Genomic DNA, 22910 nt, shown 5'->3' on the forward strand with positions numbered 1-22910 from the left:
ACTTTTCATGTGTTCTGTGTACAGTCTTTTGCCCATTTTAAAAACTGGGCTGTTTTCTTATTATTTTATTTTATTTTTAAAGAGATTTTATTTATTTATTTGAGAGAGAGAAGGAGCAGTGGGGAGGGGCAGAGAGGAAGAGAGAGAGAGAGAGAGAGAGAGAGACTCCCCACTGAGCAGGAACTCCAATGCGGGGCTCAATCCCAGGACCCAGAGACCACGACCCAAGCTGAAGGCAGATGCTCAACTGACTGAACCATCCAGGCGACCCTGTTTTCCTATTGTTGAATTTTGAGATCTTTGAATATATATTCTGGATACAAGTCTTTTATCAGATACGTGCTTTGCAGATATTTTCTCCCAGTCTGTGGTTGTCTTTTCATTTGTTAGTGTTTTTCAAGGAAAAGTTTTACTTTCAATTAAGTCCAACTTACTCATTTTTTTCTTTTATGGATCTTCTTATCATTTTTTTTTTAATCAAAGGAATCTTTGCTTAGCAAAGTCTTTCTCCTATGTTTTGTTCCAGAAAACTCCAGAGTTCCAGATTTTATATTCAGGTCTATGCTCTATTTTGAGTTAACCTCCATATAATACATGCTGTATGGATTGAATTTAAGTTTTTGCTAATGGGTTTCCAATTGATACAGAACCATCGATCAAAAAGAGCAGAGGGGCACCTGGGTGGCTCAGTGGGTTAAAACCTCTACCTTCAGCTCAGGTCATGATCCCAGAGTCCTGGGACTGAGCCCCACATCGGGCTCTCTGCTCCACAGAGAGCCTGCTTCCTCTTCTCTCTCTGCCTGCCTCCCTGCCTACTTGTGATCTCTGTCTGTTAAATAAATAAAAAAAAAAAATCTTAAAAAAAAAAAGAAAGAAAAGAACAGAAATTTGAACTGGGGCTTCTCTCATTCTAGAAGTCAAGTTCTGACCATGTACTTGTACTATGTTTATATATATATTTTTAATCCTCTCCTGGATCCTAAACTCTGGTGAACTTGTCTGCATCTCCCATAGCATGGTGCATTGAACGTAGCATTTCTTCACTAAATCCGCCTGGACTGAATGTTTAAATGGAGGATGGAATAATAATCACTTCAAGGTGGCCAATCCTTGTTTTCCCTTATACAAGGAAGAAACAGGGCCCTCCTATATGGTGACTGTGTGTTCAGAGCACCGACCCGCCCAGTAGGCAGGCAAAGGTCACCGGTCCCATATTTACAGTGAAGCAGCATACTAAAGCCTTTTAATGCAAGAGTAGAAGAACTGGTCTTTTCCCTTCAGCAATATGAGTCCCATCTACCCCTGGCACGAAGATAATTGCATTTTTCTGATAGCTCCTGCCTGATGTACTAGCTCCGGCTGTCCGGAGGAATGATGACCAGTCTGTGCTGGCCAGGGGCCACGGTCATTCTAGGAGCCACTTAGGGCCAGAGCTAGTGGGTGGATGGGTGGAGGTGGCAAATATGCAGCCCTAGGATAACTCAGATTAAGTGAGGTCTTGCTTCTGATCCTAGAGCAAACAAGCTGGTGTGGGCAAGCCCTTAGTGTGACCTTCCGCTCCACTGATTTATAAGCAAAGGCTTTTCTGTAACTCACAGAGGGAAAGGCTGGCAGACCATTGCTTGACCCTTGCCACTGTCCAAGCGAGAAGATCTTACACAGTCCACCATGGGGCATTTGGCATTTTTACCCCATCACTTATTTTGGATTATAATAACCTTCAGTTCTCATCCAATAGTCCCTATTCTCTCTTTCCCAAATTGGGATCACAACAAGCAACCCAACCATTTCTGATGGGGCCACAGAGAAGAAGAGAATCCTATAGACTGAAAAGGAACCATTCCATTTTCTAGATACAAGAAAAGGGAGAACAAGAAAGAAGAGCAGAACATATTTTAAAAAGATATCAAGTTAAAAAAATTTTTTTAAAAAGATACCAAGATTCAGGGCACCTGGGAAACTCAGTCGGTTAAATGCTTACCTTTGGCTCAGGTCATGATCCCAGGGTCCTGGGATCCAGACAGGCATCTGCATCGGACTCCCTGCTTCTCCCTCTGCCCCTCCCCCCTGCTTGTGCTTTCTCTCTCTCTCTCTCTCAAATAAATAAATGAAATCTTAAAAAAAAAAAAAAGCTACCCAGTTGCTGGTGAAAAACTGCTATGACACAAGAAAGATTTTTCTGCCAGGGCCTATAACAGAGTAAGTTCTCAGAAATGCCATAATGTTAGCCATTATTATACATTTTTACAATGTCTTTATCATGGTAAAATGCCATTATTATATTTTGTATGAGATGCAACAAACATACACACATGCACTTGCTTACACACAATACATATGGGCACACAAGCTTGCACGCATACACACACACCTGTCTGACAGCAGAGAGAGAGGCCTACATAGGGACATGGAGATTAGAAACCCAGAGCAAAAGACAGATTTCAATAGAACAACAACAAAAAAAGTTAAAAGATAGGATGGCGTGGTTGGTTGTACGTCTTGCTTATCCCCATGCTAATTCTCTGGGCCTTCAGGCTGTGTCTTTTCCTTATTTTCTATCCTCATATCATCACAGAAATTCTGGAATCATTCCTCCTCTTCAGTGCTTGGCCCATCTTGGACGTTTCAGAGTCAGCTGAGTTATTGCAGGGAAAATTAAGTAAAATATACTTGGTGAATAAACATTAACAGAAAAGTCACCAAACCCTGAGCCAAGTGACCAAGTGAGCAAAATTCTACCAGCCAAGTGACTTGTTTTCGAGAAGAAAGACAGCCAAGTTAAGCTGATTAAGAGACTGAGCAAAATTGTAAAGAACCTAATTCAGAAAGCAGCTGCCCATGAACAACCAACCTGTGGGAGGTAACAGGTCATTCTGGTGGGGCTGGATTCTCAGGACACATCGTACACTGTCCTTTGAAGCCTGGGATCAGCATTGGGTGGAAGAGCAATAAATACAATAGGATGTAGGAAGCACTGAGGCACCTGTTGAACCTGATTCATAATTGCCCTCTTCCAGGAGGATGCCATTATTTAATGGGTTTGGCAGCCCATTAATACGGTCAACTTTTTCAGGGCAAGACTCCTACCTTCCTCTCCAGTTGCCTATGAGGGTTATGCTGAAGATGCGGCATAAGGCCAGTCCCCTGGGGGCATTCAAGGACAGTGAAGAGGTACTGTCACCACCTAGGTTTAAAAATAGTGACTTCTAGTCCTTTTGTCCCTATCTACTTGAGTGCTTTGTGTCAAGTGAGTCCCCGGAGGTATTAAGTCCTGTGGCCAGGATAAAATCCTCCCACTCCTTGGGTGCAACTAGTTTCGGAGACTCAGTGGGCTGACTGCTTGGGATGCCATTGGATGCACTCAGAACAGCCCCATGTGGCCTTCTCGCTGGACTGGAAAACAAAGGCAACAAGGCAGGGGCATGGTAATCGTAATTCAAAAGACACTTTTAATGGTGACGCCCATTATTTAGGCACTGTAGAGAGACATGTCACATATCCTACTTTTGTATACTAAGTCAGGGGTTCTTAAACTTTACCCAGCTTCAGAAACTTCTGGAAAGCTCCCAGAGTATCTGAGTCAGTTGGCTGGTCTGGGCTAGGCCCAAGAATTTGCATTTCCAACAAGTTCCCAGATAGTGTTTGGGAACCAGAGTCTGAGAACCATGGCATCAGCAATTTTCTTAGGTAACATTTCCTACTTCTTTTCCTTTAAACTTGACACAGGAGGAAACCTTCAGAATTCAGAATCTACTGAATGATTCTATAGTTCAAGAAAATAGTCACAGTGAAGCTAACAACGTGTCAGTTTCACAGAGGTCAGACTTTTGGCAACCTGAAGGATTTGGAACATTGTTGCAAACTTAGAAGTAAGATAAATAGGTCTTTACATTGTTAAATTAGGACTATGAAAAAGTTAGGGTAGTCTCTAGGGGGTCACAGTGGAAAGAGCCCTTGAGATGTGAGTGTAAATAAGCCCGTACACATGGAAAAGCTAAGATGCATCCATTGCAAGTTAATGACAAAAGAAATGTGAAGGGAGAAGCATCAGGCTATATTATTTGTAGGAACAAATCATCTTGTTTGACCTGGTGTGGCTTCTGAGATCATCACCGCATTACAAGTACAACACAGTAATTAGTTTTCAAAATATTAAGTCTCCTTTAGAGCAACTTCATCCCACTCCTGCCCAAGGGTCAAATAAATATGAAAAGGCCAATAAGGAGGTTTTTTTTTTATGCCTATGGGAGTATAAAAAGACTTGGCACATGATAATTATCAGCTGGAAGAAGTTTCGAGGGGGCTGCGGGGTGATGTGTTCTACAGCCTCTGTCTCAGAGGGACTGGAAGGAGGGGAAAGAAAATCCACCCCTGACTCAGCCCTCAGGAACCTGTCTGTGTTTCCAGAGAGAGGAGGCTGTGAACACAGAAGGGAAAGTCTACTTTTGTAAACTAGTTGAAGGGCTATAGGTACTAGTGCGGAGGTACTCCTCTCCTACCCTGGCATTGTCAGAAACTCCCTGGAGAAAACTAGTGGAGGTTTAAAATAACTGCTGCTTTTGACAGGGCCCAAAGTTTTAGAAACCAAGAACAGGAGCAACAGAGGAATGACCATCATGATGTTCCTTGACCATCCAGAAAAGGCTTCTGGTCAGAGGTGGGAACCCTGGTGCTTAGAGGCCGGGAACCCTTGTGGGTCAGGACTTTTCAAATTATTGTCTCCATCTGCCCCTCCAGATCCATGTCTTTTCTGTTATCTGTCCCATGGGAGGCTGATATCTACAGAGGCGGGTCTGACTCCCTGTTTCTCTGGCTTCCTTTGGGTTGGGTTCAGGGTGGATGGTAAGAGAGCAGGAGAGAAGGTAGGGTACTCCTGTCTGTCCCTTCCTTATGCGAGGGTTTTGGCAGTTGCTATGTTCCTCCAAGCCTGGGGCTCAGTAGAGGTGACCCTATTTTTCCAGGGTTATGGTCCTTGATTTAACAACTCTTTTCTCCAATTTTCCCTTTGGGCTTAGAGGTGGAAAAAGCTTCCTGCTGTTGCTAGTGTGTGGTGCTCCACCATCCTTTGTTTTTTAAGTCTGTCCACACCTCTGTGAAATAGTGCCCTCATTCAGTTCCTGTCTAACCTTTTGAACCAGGCTGCTGTGTACTGCCTGGACCCTGACTGAAGTAAAGATCAAGGTCAAAGCTTTCACTAATTGAGCCTGAACTTCAATGAGCTCCAGATTGTAAACTCAGGAGCAAATGGAATCATCAGCTTTCCTTGGAACCACACAACAGTACATAATGAAGGTAAAGGACTTGAGGAAATAAGTCGTAGCTCAGGAATGTCAATGGGAATACTCTAGAACAATTACCAAGATTATGTAAGCAGGGTTAGTTGGCTGACTACCTTCTGGAGAAATGTCCACTCAAACTGGTCAACATGGAACATAAAAGTTATTTTAAGAAAGTTTTCTAGAATTTGTGAATTTTTTAAAGCTTGGCCTTAAAAGAGTGACAAAAAATTATTGAAAATATTTGAGAGATTGTGTGAGTATTGTTGATTTAGGAAAGAATAGAATAAGATGCCCTGCCCTTTTTTAAAAATAGTTTTTTTGAGATACAATTAACATAAAATACAATTCACCTATTTAAAGGTTATAATTTAATGTATAGAGCACATTCACAGGATCATAAAACTATCACCACAGCCTAACTTTAGAATTTTTTCATGGCCCTGTAAAGAAACCTTGTACCCATTAATAGTTAATGCCCATTTCTTGCCCCTGTCCCTCACCTCAAGCCCCAAGCCCCTTTAATCTATTTTATGTCTCTATAAATATGCTCACTGAGTATATTTCATACAAATGGAATCATATTATGTGACATTTTGTGACTTTCACTTAGCACAATATTTTTTTGGTAGCCATACCTCGTTTCTTTTTATTTCTAAGTAGTATTTCATCATATATATTATATATATGTTATATAATATATATAATCATATACACATGTATAATCATATATACATGTATATATATACACATATATACATTATACATCCCCCTTATCAGTTGATAGACATTTGAATTGTTTCCACTTTTTGGCTACTATGAATAATGCTGGTAGAAACATTCCTGTACAAGTTGTTAGGTGGACAGAGTGTTTTCATTTCTCTTGTGTACATTCCCTAGGAGTGCAGCTGCTGGGTCATGTGGGAATTCTTTTTTTTTTTTTTAATTAAATTTATTTATTTTCAGCATAACTGTATTCATTGTTTTTGCTCCACACCCAGTGCTCCATGCAATCCGTGCCCTCTCCAATACCCACCACCTGGTACCCCAACCTCCCACCCCCCCGCCACTTCAAACCCCTCAGATTGTTTTTCAGAGTCCATAGTCTCTCATGGTTCACCTCCTCTTCCAATTTCCCCAACTCCCTTCTCCTCTCTAACTCCCCATGTCCTCCATGCTATTTGTTATGCTCCACAAATAAGTGAAACCATATAATAATTGACTCTCTCTGCTTGACTTATTCACTCAGCATAATCCCTTCCAGTCCATCCACTCCATCAGAAAGGATGAATACCCAACTTTTGTAGCATCATGTGGGAATTCTGTTCAACTTGGAGTAACTGCCAAACTGTTCCTCTAACGCCACTATACCAACTTCAATTCTCACCAGCTATGAGGGAGGGTTCCAATTTATCCACTTCCTCATCACTTAGATTTAAATTTATTTATTTGTTTGTCAGTGAGAGAGAGAGAGAAAGAGAGCAAGCACGAGTGCACAAGTAGGCAGAGTGGCAAACAGAGGGAGAGGGACAAGCAGACTCCCCTCTGAGCCAGGAGCCCGACGCATGACTCTATCCCAAGACCCTAGGATCATGACCTGAGCTAAAGACAGACACTTAACCCACTGAGCCACTCAGTCATTCCTCTCTCTCTCTCTCTCTCTCAAAAGATTTTATTTTTTTAAGTAATCTCTATACCCAACATGGGGTTCCACTCATAACCCTGAGATTGAAAGTCATATGCTCTCCTGACAGAGCCAGCCAGGCATCCCTCTCTTTGATAAGAGCTACCATGGAGGGTGCGAAGTAGTATCTTGTTGTGGTTTTGAATTGTATTTCCTTTATGAAAAATGTCATTGAGCATCTTGTTGTTCATTTATTTGTCCATTTAGACATCTTTTTTTTTTTTTTTGGCCATTTAGACATCTTATTTGGAGAATTACTGATTCAGATCTTTTGCCTAGTTTTTAATTGGCTTGTCTTTTTCTTACTGAACTGCAATAGTTATTAATCTATTCCGGATGTAGGTCCCTTATCAGATATATGTTTTGCCGATATTTTCTCCCATTTTGTGGCTTGTCTTTTTTCTTTCCTGATGGTATTGCTTACACCATGAAAGTTTTGAATTTTGGCGTAGTTCAATTTATCTGTATTTTCTTTTGTCACTTGAATTTTTGGTGTCATATCTGAGAAGCTATTGCCCAAACCCAGGTTGCAAAGATTTATATCTATGTTTTCTTCTAAGAGTTTTATAATTAACATTTAGGATTATGATCCATGTTGTGTAAATTTTTGTGTATGATGTGAGGAAGAAGTTCCAGTTTTATCCTTTTGTGTGTGGATATCGGTGTATTGTAACATCTCTCCCTTCTCCCACTGAATTGTCCTGGGATTCTCACTGAAAACCAACTGCTGGATTCAGTTCGTTAAAATTTTGTTGAGGATTTTTACGACTTTATTCATATGTGATATGAATATTAGGTGTGTGTCTATATTCATATAGAAAACATGAATGTAAGAAACACTGGTTGTAGGTTTTTTTTACAGTGTCTTTGATTTTGATATCAGGGTAACACTGGCTTTATTATATGACCTTAGAATGAGTTGAGCAGTGTTTTTCCTCTTCTGTTTTTTGAAAGAGTTTGGGAAGGATAGGTATTCATTCTTTGAATGTTTTGTTGAATTCACCAGTAGATCCACCTGGCCTTGGATCTTTGTGAAAAGTTTTAAAATCACTATTTTAATATCTTACTTATTACAAGACTATTCATGTTTTCTATTTCTTCTTGAGTCTTTTTTAGTTAACTTGTATCTTTCTAGAAATTTGTCATTTCATTTGTCTAATTTTGGGTGAATAGTTGTTCACAATATTCCTTTATGATTCTCATTTCTGTAAGGTGGATGGTGATGGCCTTCCTTTCATTTTTAATTTTAATTATTTAAGTTTTCTCTCCTTTTTTAGCTTGGTCAAGTTAGCTAAAATTTTGTCAGCTTTTTTGATGTCATCAAAGAACCAACTTTTAATTTCATTGGTTTTCTTTATTGTTTTCTATTCTCTATTTTATTTATTTCTGCTCTAGTCTTACATTTCATCCCTTCTGATTGCTTTGGGTTTAGTTTGCTCTTTTTCTAAATTCTTAAAATGGGAGATTTTCTTGTGGACTTGAGATCTCTCCTCTTTTTTTTTTTATTTTTGAGATTTTATTTATTTATTTGAGAGAGAGAGAAGAGAGCGAGCACAAAGCAGGGGGAGCAGTGGGCTGGGGGAGAAGTGAGCCCAATACAGGACTCAATCCCAGGACCCTGGGATCATGACCTGAGCTGAAGGCAGATGCTTAACTGAGCCACACTGTGTCCCTCTTCTTTTTTCAATGTAGACATTTGTAGCTCTAAATTGCATTTTAAGCACTGTTTTAGCTACATCACATAAATTTTGGTATGCTGTATTGTTTTATTTCATCGCAAGACATTTTCAAAATTTCCTTGTGATTTCCTCTTTAATCCATTGGTTTTTTGTTTGTTTGTTTGTTTGTTTTTATAAGTGTGCTGTTTACTTTTCCCATATATGTGAATCTATCTCCCAAATATTCTTCTGCAGTTGATTTCTAATTCAATTCCATCACAGCCAGAAAATGTATTTGTATGATTTCAATTCTTTTAATTGGGTCTTTTTATATGGCTTAATATATGGCCCATCCTAGACAATGTTCCATTTGTGCATAAGATAAATACGTATTCTGTTGCTGTTGGATGGAGCCATGCTTTTAGTTGTTTTTCAAGTTTAAAGTACAAAGGTGCCTGGAATCAAACACATTTTTATCTTCTTCACCTTATCCATGGTCAAACTAGGAGAAGAATAGTTGCAATCATTTGTTACTATCTATATACAGATACATAGTTGTATGTAAATATAGACTATTTTATGCAGTGTGGAGACACACAAATTTGAGAATGAGGAAGCCTGAAGTAATAAAAACACCGTGGGTCTAAGATTTCCAACTCCAACTTTCTGACAAAAACATAGAGGCAAATTCTAGAAAATTAGGAATGGATTCTACTATTCTGAAGATCCTCTCAGATGTTAAAATAGTAGGCAAATTACTTAACGTCTCTGCTTTTCTCTTTGATCCTCTCTGTTAATTAAGATTATAATAGTACTAGGTGCTTAAGGGTCTTGGGAAAGTTAAATGACAAATGTCAAGAAAAGAGATAAAAATGACATAGCCAGTGTTAGGCACATTATAATTATGTCAGTTGTTTATTTTTATTTATTTCATTTTTAAATTATTTTATCTTATTTCTTGAAGATTTGTTTATTTCATTTGAGAGAGAAAGAAAGAGTGAGACAGAGAGAAAGGGAGGGCTGGAGGGGCAGAGGGAGAGGGAGAGAGAGAGTCTTAAGCAGACTCTGTGCTCTGGGCAGAGCCCAACACTGGGCTCGATCTCAGGAACTTAAGATGATGACCTGAGCTGAAACCAAGAGACTAGCCAGACACCCATAATGATTTTATTTTTAAGTAATCTCTACACCCAGAATGGGGCTTGAACTTATGACCCCAAGATCAAGACTCCTATGCTCCACCAGCTGAGCCAGCTAGGCGCCCTTAGGTCAGCTATGTTTAGATACAGATGTTATTTAGATACAGAATGTTAGTTTATCTTAGATATAGAAATTGTGACTACCAGTAATAAAGCTCTTTTTCTTCCCTCAGGTAAAAAGTACAAGAAATTCTTCTTTACAAAGCTGCAGGTTTTTCTTTTTTAAAACTTTGGCCTTATTACCTTGTTCTAACTAAAAGGAACAGAATATTTTAGTTCTGGGAGGCAAAGACAGTTTTTGTTGTTGTTGTTTTAAAGCTTTTTTGGTTAGTTTGTTTGTTTTTAAGCAATCTCTACACCCAACATAGGGCTCGAACTTAGAGATTCCCAGTGACTGAGCAATCTAGGCACCCCTGTTTTGTTTTGTATTTTTTTAGCCAGGCCCTGAACCCCTGAAACTTAGTCTAGGGCACCCAAAAATGTTGGACCATTTGGTGAGGATGTTATAGAGGGGAATAAGCATCTCATGGATGCCGAAGGTCAGACTAGTAACTATAAATGTCTCTCCAACCTTGAGATAGGCAAGAGGTTATGAAAATGAGTATTAGCATAAAATTATCTTGTGAATCTGATCATACTAATGAAAAAGGGACACATTAATCAATTTATTTCTTGGAACGATATTAAAGTTTTAAGCCTTCTATATTCCATTTACTAAATCACTTCTGACAGCATGCTATGGTAATGTAGTCATAGGAAAGAGTTAATTCATTTCTACCCAAAAGCAATTTACTACCTCTCAAGTGTGAGTAAGAATGACAATGTGTTGCTAAGCAGATATCCATGCATCAATGGAAATGGGCCCCAGAAACTCAAAGTTTCATTTCCTCTCGAACTTCTTGACAATTCTCTGCTCCTAAAAACCTCAACCCAAAAGTAGGGGGGAGGTGGGGACAGACACCTGTAAATTTATTCTGATTAAGATTTGAGACTTTGTAACTAAACATCCTGAATGACTGTACTGCTTTTTCTGCTCTCCCAGTGCAGTTGGACCTCTCATCCCAAAGGCTTCTTAAATGGATACAATTTTCAGGCATAAAACCCCACAGAGCTTTTTAAAGGACTTAAATGATGGAGGTATAATTGTTATAGCGCCAATCAATGTTGAAAAAATAAATATCCATCTCTCAAGTCTAAGTTATGATAAAGAAATCCTTTTTTAAAAGTAATCCCCATGCTCAACATGGGGCTCGAACTCATGACCCTGAGATCAAAAGTCACATGGTCTTCCAATTAAGCCAGCCAGATACCCTGAAAAAGAAACTTTTATAATGTCAGATTACTCCCTAACATATTACGAAGCCTCCTGGAATTTGCTATAGTTTAAAAATCACACACATCCTCATAAAAACATTCTCCAGAATGTAAAGTCCAAGAGGATGGAGAAGTTCATTTACTTCCCTGATGCCCCCAAACACCTCCAGCAGAGTCTAGCATAAAGTGAGTGCTCCGTGAGCAATTGTTGAAGAAATTCCTTCCTTTAACACGTGAACATTTAAATACAAAATAGTTCAAACGCTCACACAAACTTCTGTGTGCTTTATTTATGAATTACTTAATCATATTTCAACTCAGAAGAAAATATGATTATCTGCTGGTTCTCTGATAGCAGATATATAGACTGATTTGAAGTCAGAAATTGTCAGGTGTTCCACTGGCTCAGTTCGAAAGAGCCTGTGACTCTTGATCTCGGGGATGTGAGTTTGAGCTCCGTGTTTGGTGTAGAGATCACTTTAAATAAATACAACTTAAAAAATAACAAAGTGGGAAATTGCCAAATAAGAAATTATGGTAAAATTTGTTTCAGGTCAATAAGTCATTTTATTTTCTTTTAATGACTGTTATTGCCCTTAAAACCTATAAATTATAGCCATGTACTAGTTTTCCTGAAGGAAGTGTTACATTGATGTTTCTTTCTTTTTTTTTAAGTAGACTTCTTTCTCTCTCTCTCTCTCTCTCTCTCTCTTTTTATTTTTTTTTTTTTACAGATTTTATTTATTTGACAGAGAGAGAGCAACAGAGCACAAGCAGGGGTGGCAGAGGAAAAGGAAGAAACAGACTCCCCGCTGAGCAGGGAACAGTGATCCAGGGATGCTCGATCCCAGGCCCTTGGGATCACGACCTGAGCCCAAGGCAGATGCTTAACCCACTGAATCACCCAGGTGCCCCTACACTGATGTTTCAACAGGGTTACTGGATAAAATATGAATAATTTTTTAGTATGTATATGTCTCAAATATTGTATGGGACCTATGTATGCTAAAAAAATTATTCATTGCTATCTGAAACTCAAATTTAACTGGAAATCCTGTATTTTCTTTCTTTTAAATTTTTTTTTTAAAGATCTTATTTATTTGACAGAGATCACAAGCAGGCAAGAGAGGCCACAGAGGGAGAGAGGGAGAGAGAGAGAGAGAGGGAAGCAGGCTCTCTGTTGAGCAGAGAGTCTGATGTGGGGCTCCATCCCAGGACCCTGGGACCATGACCTCAGCCGAAGGCAGAGGTTTTAACCCACTGAGCCACCCAGGCACCTCTCTTTCTTTTAAATATGACCTCTGTATCTTCAAAGTAAGTATCATTGCTCTCATCTTAAAGTGTGTCACAATCAAATACTGTTGCTTAATATGTAAACCCATAATGGACTATCTTCAAACACAATGTTTTTAGTCCATGGTATTTATCATCATCATTCCTCAGGAACATAAACAAAGTAAGGAAGAAAATGGCTCCCCCAGTGACAGCAGTGGAGTGACTCTCTACAGGGCCTCTCCTTTGTAGTTCTATAAGGTCAGTGGCTCCTGGGGACAGGGCCACACCAGGGCCCAGAATCATTTCTCTGTGCAGAATGAACCCTATTCATATTACAGGCTCTCATCAGTGTGTTCTTCCAGAAGTTTCTTCTCACTCGGGAAGTGTGGTCCTGATCATGTGGAAATACTAGAAATTGTAAGAATTCAGCAACAAGGAAAATTCTTTTCTCCAAGAGCCTTCTTCCCTCAGGTTAACCCTACCCAGAGGTTAAAGCCTCTGCAGCTGCAGACCTTTGGCTCTTTGATCTTTGCCTTCACAAGGATGGAAATGGGTGCCTTCAATATTTTGCTAAATTCTCCAAATTCTTTAAACAAGAGGCAAAGTCAGAACCTCTATGCAAGGACTCCCATTCTCAGCATGATTCTTCTCCTGCTCTTATCTCCCTTCTCCAAACTGACCCTAAATGGACACTGAATGTTGTGTTAACTTTGGATAAATGGGGGGGGTTCTGGGGGTCCCAGAGTGCTACTTTTAGAACCGGACAGAGCAATAGTCAAAGCTGATGGTCTTCAGGTCAGTTACTCAAAGCACTGAACTTCAGTCTTCCCATCAGTCAAGGGAGGCTAGAAGTACCATGGAGTCCATGGGGTCATGTGAGATATTGGTGTAAAGTGCCCAAGATGTAAATGCTAATTAAATGTTACTATTATTATTATTATTTTTAAGATTTTATTTATTTATTTGACAGAGATCAGAAGTAGGCAGAGAGGCAGGCAGAGAGAAAGGGGGAAGCAGGCTTCCCGCGGAGCAGAGAGCCTGATGAGGGGCTCGATCCCAGGACCCTGAGATCATAACCTGAGCCAAAGGCAGAGGCTTTAACCCACTGAGCCACCCAGGCGCCACAAATGTTACTATTATTAATATAAAAATATGTATTTAAGGATATACAAATATTCATAGAAATTTGCTTTTGAACCAGTAGTCTCTCTCTTAAAGTAGCGAGGATCTCCAACAGGTTTTCATGGGAATTCAATAAAGGCTTAATCAAGTCAACACATATAGGAAGTGGTATTAGAGTAATATAGAAATTTAAATTTCATTTTTTTTTTTTAAGAACTCTCAGCTGTTGGCTTCCCAATGCTTACAGAAGGATGACCAGCCCTGCAGTGTTGTTGTCTCTGTTGCCTTAGCGCAGAGGATGGAACACACTGTGTTAGGATGTCAGAGGGTAGTGATTTCACAAAAAGGCAGGGTGGGGGGGTGTTACAGATGAGGTGCTGCTGTGATCAGGCCACCCTCACCTGCGTTGGGGTCTGTGGGAGAAAGCCAGGCCAGGAAGAGTTTTGTACTACTCTCCTGGCATTCTTCTTTAAGTAGGGGAAAGTGCACTTTGACTTGTCTCCACCTGTGTGCTGACCATTTGCTTAATTTGAATGTGCCACTGAGAAGATGCCTCTCTCTCCCATGGGACTGTTACCTAGTCGATCAGGACTGAAGTCAAAAAGAAGTCAAAAGACTTAGTGCTGTTGTTAGTTTCACGTTTTCTCCATTTTTCCCTGTCTCCAAGGGAGAAGAAGCGGGGTTAAGGACAGAAATCAGCGTCTGGAATCTGCTCACCCAAGAATAATGGATCTATTCTGCTCAAAAAATGCCTCGATTGTTGATTTGTTTACTTCAGCTCCTTTTCTGAAGGAGAATATCAGAATTTTGGGGACAAAGCAAAATTGGGAGCAAGGAGGGAGAGAGAAAAATGAGAGAGAGAGAGAGAGAGAGACAGAGAGAAAAGAAACATGCCTGCATGTGTGCAAACAGAGAGCTCTTTTCTCCAAAGGGTTCAAAATGCCCCAGCAATGAGCCTGCTCACCCGGCTGAGGGTTACTTTTTCCCCAAAGCTGACTTATGCCATCATCCAAGTGGCTAGCTGGGAATGCGGGTGCTCATTTACTTCGTTATCCCGGGACTTTCTTTGTTCATCTATATGAAGACATTGGAGGAGACACAATCCCAGATTTTTCCAGATCTAAGAATGCTCTTATTATGTTATTGAAACAGGAACTGTGGACTAGAATGTCCCACAATCAAAGCAAAAGCAGCCCTGTGTGCGTGAAAATGTCTTCTTAGTACAGAGGACTTACTAGGCATTTATGGGATTTTTCTTTGCCTATTTCAAAAGTAGGAACCAGATTCTATGGCTGTGCTGGTTGGTTTTAAATCCCATTTTATGGGAAAGGTAAATGTCAGCTAATGTGTAGCAATGTGTAGCACAGAGAGCTGAGGCTAGAAGCTCAAATACCCTTTTGAGTCACCTATTTAGAAAGAAACTTGGTGCTTTTTCCAGGTGTTCCACCCCACCCCCCATAAGATATAAGGGCAATTCTAATTTTCAAGCCAATTCTTTGCTCTGCCCTTTCTCCATTATCAATAGGGACTTGGGGTTTAATTAAGCAAGCTGAGGGTCACAGGATGCCACTGCTAGTTATCAGGTTATTATTTAAAGGTGAGCATTAGCAATTCCATGCTTCATGCAATCTTTCTGTATGTATACATATATAAAGGTAACAGCAACCACCATGTATTCAGTACTTGGTTATGTTCTGGGAAGTGTTCTAAGTAAGTATTTTACCAGTTGTAACTCAATCATCCTACATCTTGGTGAGAAAGGACCAATATACTATCATCTCTGTTTGGACTTCACCCAGTGAGAAAGGACCCCAGCATCTCAGAACTTCACCCAGTAAGGGAAGGATCCAAGATTTGTACAATTCTGACCCTGAAGTTTGCACTTGCAACCATTCCTGGATTCTGCCACTGATCTCTGTTAGATTACCAGCGCTATGACAGTTTCCTGGCTGCGTGGCCTCATTCATGTTCCTATCTGCCTTCTCACATGGCCAACACTTCCGCGAAGGAATTTGTGGTCCTGGACCTGCATGTCTCCTTGCAAAATCTGAGTGCACCACCCCACGTATAAGTGAATGTCCAGCACCACGTGGGTATCTTTGCTTGACACAGTCAGCCTAGGTGTGGCAGACGAAGGCACGTCATGCTTTCCGGAGAAGAGAGTCCCACTTGGCCTTCCCAGAGCCATTCCGAGGACCCGATTAGAAGTCACAGGATTTTCCTAGAAACATTCAGCCATCCAAATTCGGCTAGTGTCTATGTCTCAGGTTTCCCTTGCTCCGTGATGAATCTTCATGCTCTGTGTGTGTGTAAGAATAGCAAGTATTTCCGAAGTTCGGGTAAGGACTAGACCTTCCCTTTTCTTCCTCCCCAGATGAGTGGCATGGCCATCCTAAGGTCAGGACCGACAGCACAGCGGGCAGAGAATGGGCAGCACAGTGCTTTGTGACCTGTGGCGAGCTCTGGCTGATGGCTTCCTCTGGATTTCTAACTTGCTGTGCCTTTTAGGCAGGCTAAGGGCGCTGGCATGCACATTTCAGGAAGTTTGGATACTAGCATCAGTGGCATAAATGAGATTTTTCAAATTCCCCTCTCCCTTCCCTCCCCCTCCACGGCTAGCCAGCTCTCTGGCTCCAGCATCTGCTGTGCAGCCTGGGAGAGAGCAGCTGTAGAGAAGGGCTGTGGTTCCGGGTGCAGGGGACAGCAGCTGCTCACGGTGCTGCCCGGTGTCCACTCCAAGCAAGTGGAGTCCCAAGACTTCCCCTAAAACCCTTGCAAGGCAATCACTGTACTTCATTCTGAAGGGAAGAAAACAGACGGTCCTAGTACTCTTCCTCAAACTGGGCATTTAGCCGATAGAGGCATGTAAGCCAACCGGCGGCGGGGGGAGGGGGAGCATGTCAGAGGCTACAGAGTACCCACTGCATGCAAGGGGCCACAGCAAAAGAAAAAAGGGCTTCCCTTCTCTCCACTACTAGCCCCGGGGCGATTTTGAGGTTCTGAGCATCCCTGAAGGGTCATCGCTAGCATCACTGAACACCGGTAGGGTCTAGATCCTCTAGGGTTTGCAAGGCGCTCTGTGGCCACTTTGTTAGGACCTCTACCCAGGGTCAGTGCATGCTTCTAGGTTCTTAAAGATCACGGAAGATCTAATCCACCTCCCTGGATGGCTGTTGGTTTGAGTAGACCTTTTACAGCCTGGCCTAGATTGAACTCACTATCAGTCACCTTTGTTGCTCAGCCCTGAGGCTAATTTGCTGGAGAAAGGAGCCAAAACTTAGCTTTGGCTACAGCTACTTCCAGAGTGACTGGGGACCCTGAAACTCAGTGCTAGAGTCCTTCACAGGCCTCTCCCAGGTGCAGGGACATCTAGAGACTTCTTCGGAGTTCTAGAGCCTACCTGCCAGGGCACTCAGGGGAGACAGAAGGCTGAGTTTTGCTGATACCTGTAGTAATACCCATGCACCAACAAAAATCCCATTTTGCAGATGGCTCCTTAGCCATATTCCAGGATGAAGCAGGGGAACTGCGTGTCACCCTCTGCTTGTGGCAGGGGAGACAGATGAGCTCAGAACTCAGGGCAGAGTGTAGTTTAAAACTTGAAAAAAAAAATGAATTAGATAATCATTCAAATTGGATGGCTTATTTATATAGCTCCCTGAGGCAGGAAATAAGAATAAACTGTTTCTTCCAGCTGCATGAGTCTATGAAAAGATCATCAGAGAAGAGCTCTATCTACCTTCTAATCTCAAGTAACACTTAAAAACACTTCATTAAGTACATTTTACAAAGGTAGTTCCTTCCTGCTCCCTATTCAGTGCCTTTTTTTTTTTTCTTTGCCTGATTTTGTTACCAACGTTTCAGATGCTGATTGGTCTATTTCGGCAGGAACTTAAAATAACCGAATTCCTTTCAATACTGGCATTTATTTATCTTGGTTCTAAACTTTGTTCTATGCCACAGATTTTTTAGTTCTTTTCCTTTTACTATCCCCAACAGCCCCCTGGAAAACCAGCAGACAAGGATAAGAATTACAATAAATAGTGTATGCCCCAAGCCGCGGCTTTCTTATTCTTAGCTCTTATTTTTGGCTTTCATTTGATTTTAAAGAGCATTTCATACGCGCTAGACTGGGCACGTCTTGCCCTCCCTCCATTTCACTTGTCCCCCCGGCCCCAAGAGTCAGCTTTGCTTAGCATTCTTGAGGACAGCTTAGCCTACCTCATCACAGAAGGTGAATGGTTCTTGTGATTCGGAGGCACTGAGGATGGACAGATGGACAGATGCACGCAAGGAACTCCTATTACTCATATCAGGTTGAAGCCCATGGAATCGCCTATAGGACCATTTTTGACCTATACAAATAAATTCATATGGTTTAAACTAAAATGTAGGGGTTTGAGGCTCATATTCATACAGGGAACCATAATTCTCCTGTAAGCACCATTCAGGGGGAAAGAATAAGATGGTCTTCCCTCTTTGGCAGGCTATGTTGGGACTGAATACCACATTTTTCTAAAGATGATAATTGCTAGCATTTGCTGGACAGTCCTGCCTCCTCTTCTGTAACCCTAGCTTCAGTTCCATGAGGTGGGTATTAGGACTTCCATTTCACATATTGGAATAGGCTCAGAGAGGCTGAGTAAAGGTAGGCCTGCTGTTCAATGCTCTTGAACTTTTCTACTCTACTAGCCAGCCTCCTGTTTGCACTAACCCCTTGCTCTTTTTTAAAGCTTTTCCTGGGGCACCTGGGTGGCTCAGTCAGTTAAATGGTTAAGTGTATGCCTTCAACTCAGGTCATGATCTCAGGAACATGGGATCAAGTCCCTGTTTGTGTGCTCCCTTGTTTTCTGTCAAATAAATAAATCTTAAAAAACAAGCAAACAAGCAAACAAACCAAAAAAAACCCCACAAAAGCTCTTCCTAATATTCCTCTTCACCTGACTTTGTCTCAAATAAGTATAGGCAAATGGTCTACCCCCTGATCCTCACAGGACCCTAATTGCCCAAGATATGGCCGTGATGCCTCTCTGCTGATAAGGAAACTGTAGGAAGTGCCATTTATTTATCAACTGATGGTCCCTCATTTCTTCAAGTAGAAATGCTTCAACAATTATGAATTTTTTAAAGTTGTAGACAGAAGACCCATTTGTATGTGTTATAAATGGACTGGGAAGCCAGAGCACAAATGTATCGTGTTCACAGACGCCATCAAATAAAATCTAAGAAATTAAATTAATCTGACATACTTAACGAAGTACATAATCATTATTATGTTTCATGGTAATTAAGGAATAAATGGAATGCATTCCACGTAAGTGATTGTAATTGGCTTGATGGTACACAGTCAAGCCAAATTTTTAGGTTTTTCTCTTACCACACTTTGTTTTGTCAGATTTAGACAAGGGGTTGGTGTGGGACACTGTCCCCGATGTCATGCGTCATTGTCATCACAATTGTCACCATCATTACGTGCACTGACCGGCCCAGGTGTGGCTTTTACACTCCTTCCTTCAGCGTTTAGGGTCTCCTTATTCCCTCCTTCTCTGAACCCTAGCCTGGGGTAGCTGTTTCTTGGGTTGGGGCCATGCTCCTTGTACCTCTCAGCTTCTGGGCTTCTCCCACTCCCATGCTTGGAAGGGCTCCTTCAGCAGCTGCTGAAGTGGTGATTTCCTCTCCCCTTGGATGTCCTGGATGCCGAACTTTTGAAGTCACTCATTCCTGGGCTCCCTCTGATGTTGTGGATGGGAGAGATGCTGGGGTTAGTGTGAGAGACCATGAAACAGAGCTGCAGGAAGGGGAAGGCAAGGCTTATGTCTGGACTGCCGGCTGAGTGTGGGATTTCCGTGTCGCAAGTCACCCTATCCTGTTGGTTTAAACCAAGGGGAATTTATTGGACCCCATAACTGAAATATCAATAGCAGTCCAGTGCTTGGGGATGTCCTTGGGGGATCTCTGTGACTCTCCTTACCTAAGCTCTGCTTTCCTCTGTGCTGCTTTAATCATAGGCAGGCAGTTCTGTGTGGTGGGAAGATAGTCATCAGTAGCACCAGGATTCAATCAACCATCTTAGAAACTAGAGAGGAAAGAACCTCTTCTTCAGGAGTTCCAGCAAAATTCCAGAGATCAGCTCCGATCTGCTGGGGCCTTCCCTGAACCAAGCAGAAAGGCCGTGGGAATGTGATGGTCTAATGGACCACGAGACCTCCATCCTGGGGACATCTAAAGATGGATTTAGTTCCATCTGACCACATAGACTGATAATGGGCAATAGTGGGCAGCAAAGGACAATCGGATGCTGTTACCAAAAAAGGGAGAATAGAGCGGGGAGGTGGAAATTACAGATGTCCACCTGACCTGGTGAAAAGGAGGGCAGAAGGCCCCCGCAAAATGGCCTCAGAGTCCCCGTATCTGGAGATTTGGCTCAGAGAACAGGGAGGGTTAGGATTCTGGGAAACAGAAGAGACTGGAGTAGATCTGATCTCAGTGACCCAGGCTACCTACTGAGTGGATCATTCAACACTTAAGCTGAGCAGTTTTACTTTCCTACCCCTTAAAACATCTCCCTCAACTGCATGATGTTATTTGAAATTTCTTTAACCATGGACAATCCTTTCCTCTAGAAATGGAGACGATGGATTGAGGTATCAACATACTAGCAAAGGTGATACGAGCTACAGAGGAACTGCAGCCACAGTAGAAAGGAGAACATTATAGCATGCTCTCTTTTGAGAAGGAAAGAGAATGAAAAAGCAGCAGGCTCAAGAGGATGGCATTCCCAGACAAAAGAAAGAAGAACTTTAGGTGATTAAGGGCAGGAGTGAGTTGACACTGACTTCCCAGATCTGTCAACATCAACCCAGCTGGCTGAACACGAACAGTGGCCACAAAACTCACCCAAGTGGAAATGCTATTACATAGCATGTGTTTGCTATTGACCATTTTACTTTGAAAGCTTCTCAGTTTATTGATAAGAAACAAACGTTCCATATTTGTTCTGGATTGAGAAATCTCAGTAGCCTGGACAATCTTGATCCATTTAGGCCATAAAGCAAGCCAGTGAAAGGAATGTGAGATAAAATATGCTAGGGGCGAAATTCACTGACTCTTAGCCAAATTAAGAGCCTTGGCATTTCTTTCTTTCTTTCTTTTTTTTTTTTTTTTTAAATATTTTATTTATTTGACAGAGAGAGAGAGAGATCACAAGTAGGCAGAGAGGCAGGTGGGGGACGGGGGGAAGCAGGCTCCCCACTGAGCAGAGAGCCTGATGTGGGACTCAATCCCAGGACCTGAGATCATGACCTGAGCTGAAGGCAGAGGCTTTAACCCACTGAGCCACCCAGGTGCTCCAGCCTTGGCATTTCTTCATAAAGTTAAACATTTTTTGTTTTCCTTTTCTGATGTCATTTGCATTTTGATAAATAGGACTTACACTATCTTAAGCCTTATTCCGGAAAAGCAAATAGTCCAAGTTTTGATAACCCTTTAAGGTTCAGAAATTGCAGGAATTTGGGTTTAGTTGATATTGAAAAGACATTGAAAAATGATACATCATGCCTCTTCAGTGTGACATCACCTTAATTGCACTTTCTGTGAATGAAAGAGTGTTTGGGGGCCGATCCTTCTGACGACTTGGCTCCAGGCTTGACCAGGTGGGTCAGAACACTTCATGATATTCTGGTGGTCTCCCAAGGGGGGCCAGTAATGTGACAGCAAAGTAAGTGCCATCACGCTCACAAGTGTTTTTATGATATGAAAAATACATGAAAGGTCATGAACAATATTTTAAAATGTCCATAAAGAGAATGAGTACCACACACAACAAATTAATTCCCCTATACTTGTATAAGAAGAAGCGATATTATTAGGTTCATTTCTGGACCCTCTGACTCTGACACCACATGTTGAACAACAGGAAAACATCTGGGATGGTGGAGGGATAGGATCACGTAGAGAAAAAAGCAGAGTCTGGAGGATCAGATGCCTTATCCCCTCTTTCATAAAACATTAGAATCTATAGTAACAACTTTTTAGTTAATTCCTAGTTCTTAGCTGGGAGAGAGAAGGGAAATTCTTACCCATCTATCTGGAAATCAGAGACTTAGAAGCTCAGGGTGTTGGCTGTAATCACGGATCAAAACTGGACATCGGGGGTGCCTGGGTGGCTCAGTCAGTTAAGCATCTGCCTTCGACTCAGGTCATGATCCCAGGACGCTGGGATCGAGCCCCCATGGTGGGGCTCCCTGCTCAGTGGAGAGCCTGTTTTTCCTTCTCCCTCTGTCCCCCTCCCACTCATGATCACGCTTTCCTTCTCAAATTCTCGAATAAAATCTTAAAGAAGAAAAAACTTAACATTGTATTAAAATGTGGGCTTTCCTCACAGAGCTTATGGCTTTTGTTTTCATTCACAGTTGCTCTCTAACAAGTGTGTGCAGGCAGGACAAATATATTTGTATATACATATATATATACACACACAATACTATATATATATATGTATATGTATACATACATACACACACACACACACATATATATAAAATATATTGAACGAAGTAGCATCTCCCACCCCCCTGCCCAACATATAATCCTCATTGTGCTTATTTTTAGGTTCCTGCTTTTCAGATTATCAGTAACAATTATCTCGGATAACTGTTAACAAGTCTCTGAAGCTAATTGGGCATGAAAAGAAATCTTTGCATAAAAGCCTTCTTGTTAAGCTTGTTCTGGACAATGGCCAAGGTTACCATTTTACCATGGGCTCCTGTGAAGAGCCCGGGGTGCCCCCACCCAAATCTGCTGGACAAGTCTGGAGACTCCTGGGCCACCCCCACCCCCACTCTACTCCCCCCAAGTCTAACCACTTCACCACTTCACTGCCTTTTACCCACAAGTCAACAGGAAAGGAAAACAGTGACAAAGAGGAGGATAGAGCTCTAGGAGGGAGACCTGTGCTGTCTTTACACCTGAATGGGCCAATGGCCCTGTCTACACAAGGTTCACCATGCTTCCCCAACCCTGAGTCAACACGAGCAGCTTCCCTCCCTCTTCTTTTCTTGCCTACTAGGAACTCAAAGTATAAAGTGCTTCTCAAATTATGGAGCCTGTCAGGTGACCTGGAGTGGGAATGAACCCAATCAATCCCTTGAAACTGACCTTGTGTCCTGGATTGTGTTTGCAGAGTAAGAGAGAGAAATTGCAAACTGGGTGAAATCCAGCCTCCCCGGTAACCTAAAGGCTGGAAGGTGAGCTCTCCCTGGTCCAGCTTGTGTGGGGACCCTGGGCTTTGATGTCAATGATGGGGGCAACATGCTGTGTTTGCATTTAGAAGCAGCTGAGAACCAGAGAGATTTTAGAGATTTTCACCTAACTGTGACTGGGTCAT

General features: G+C 41.7%; 1 protein-coding gene and 1 long non-coding RNA gene across 2 annotated transcripts in view; one reads left to right on the top strand and one right to left on the bottom strand.

The window, feature by feature from the left end:
* Window positions 1-22910, bottom strand: part of SASH1 (SAM and SH3 domain containing 1) — a 315133-nt gene that overhangs the window by 220001 nt on the left and 72222 nt on the right. The gene's annotated exons all lie outside the window — the stretch shown is intronic.
* Window positions 12580-14399, top strand: LOC116588363. Its single transcript, XR_004284912.1, has 2 exons — window positions 12580-12820; window positions 14193-14399. It is a non-coding gene; the product is annotated as an uncharacterized LOC116588363 (long non-coding RNA).

This window comes from Mustela erminea, chromosome 4, assembly GCF_009829155.1.
Source record: "Mustela erminea isolate mMusErm1 chromosome 4, mMusErm1.Pri, whole genome shotgun sequence".
NCBI classification, from domain to species: Eukaryota; Metazoa; Chordata; class Mammalia; order Carnivora; family Mustelidae; genus Mustela; species Mustela erminea.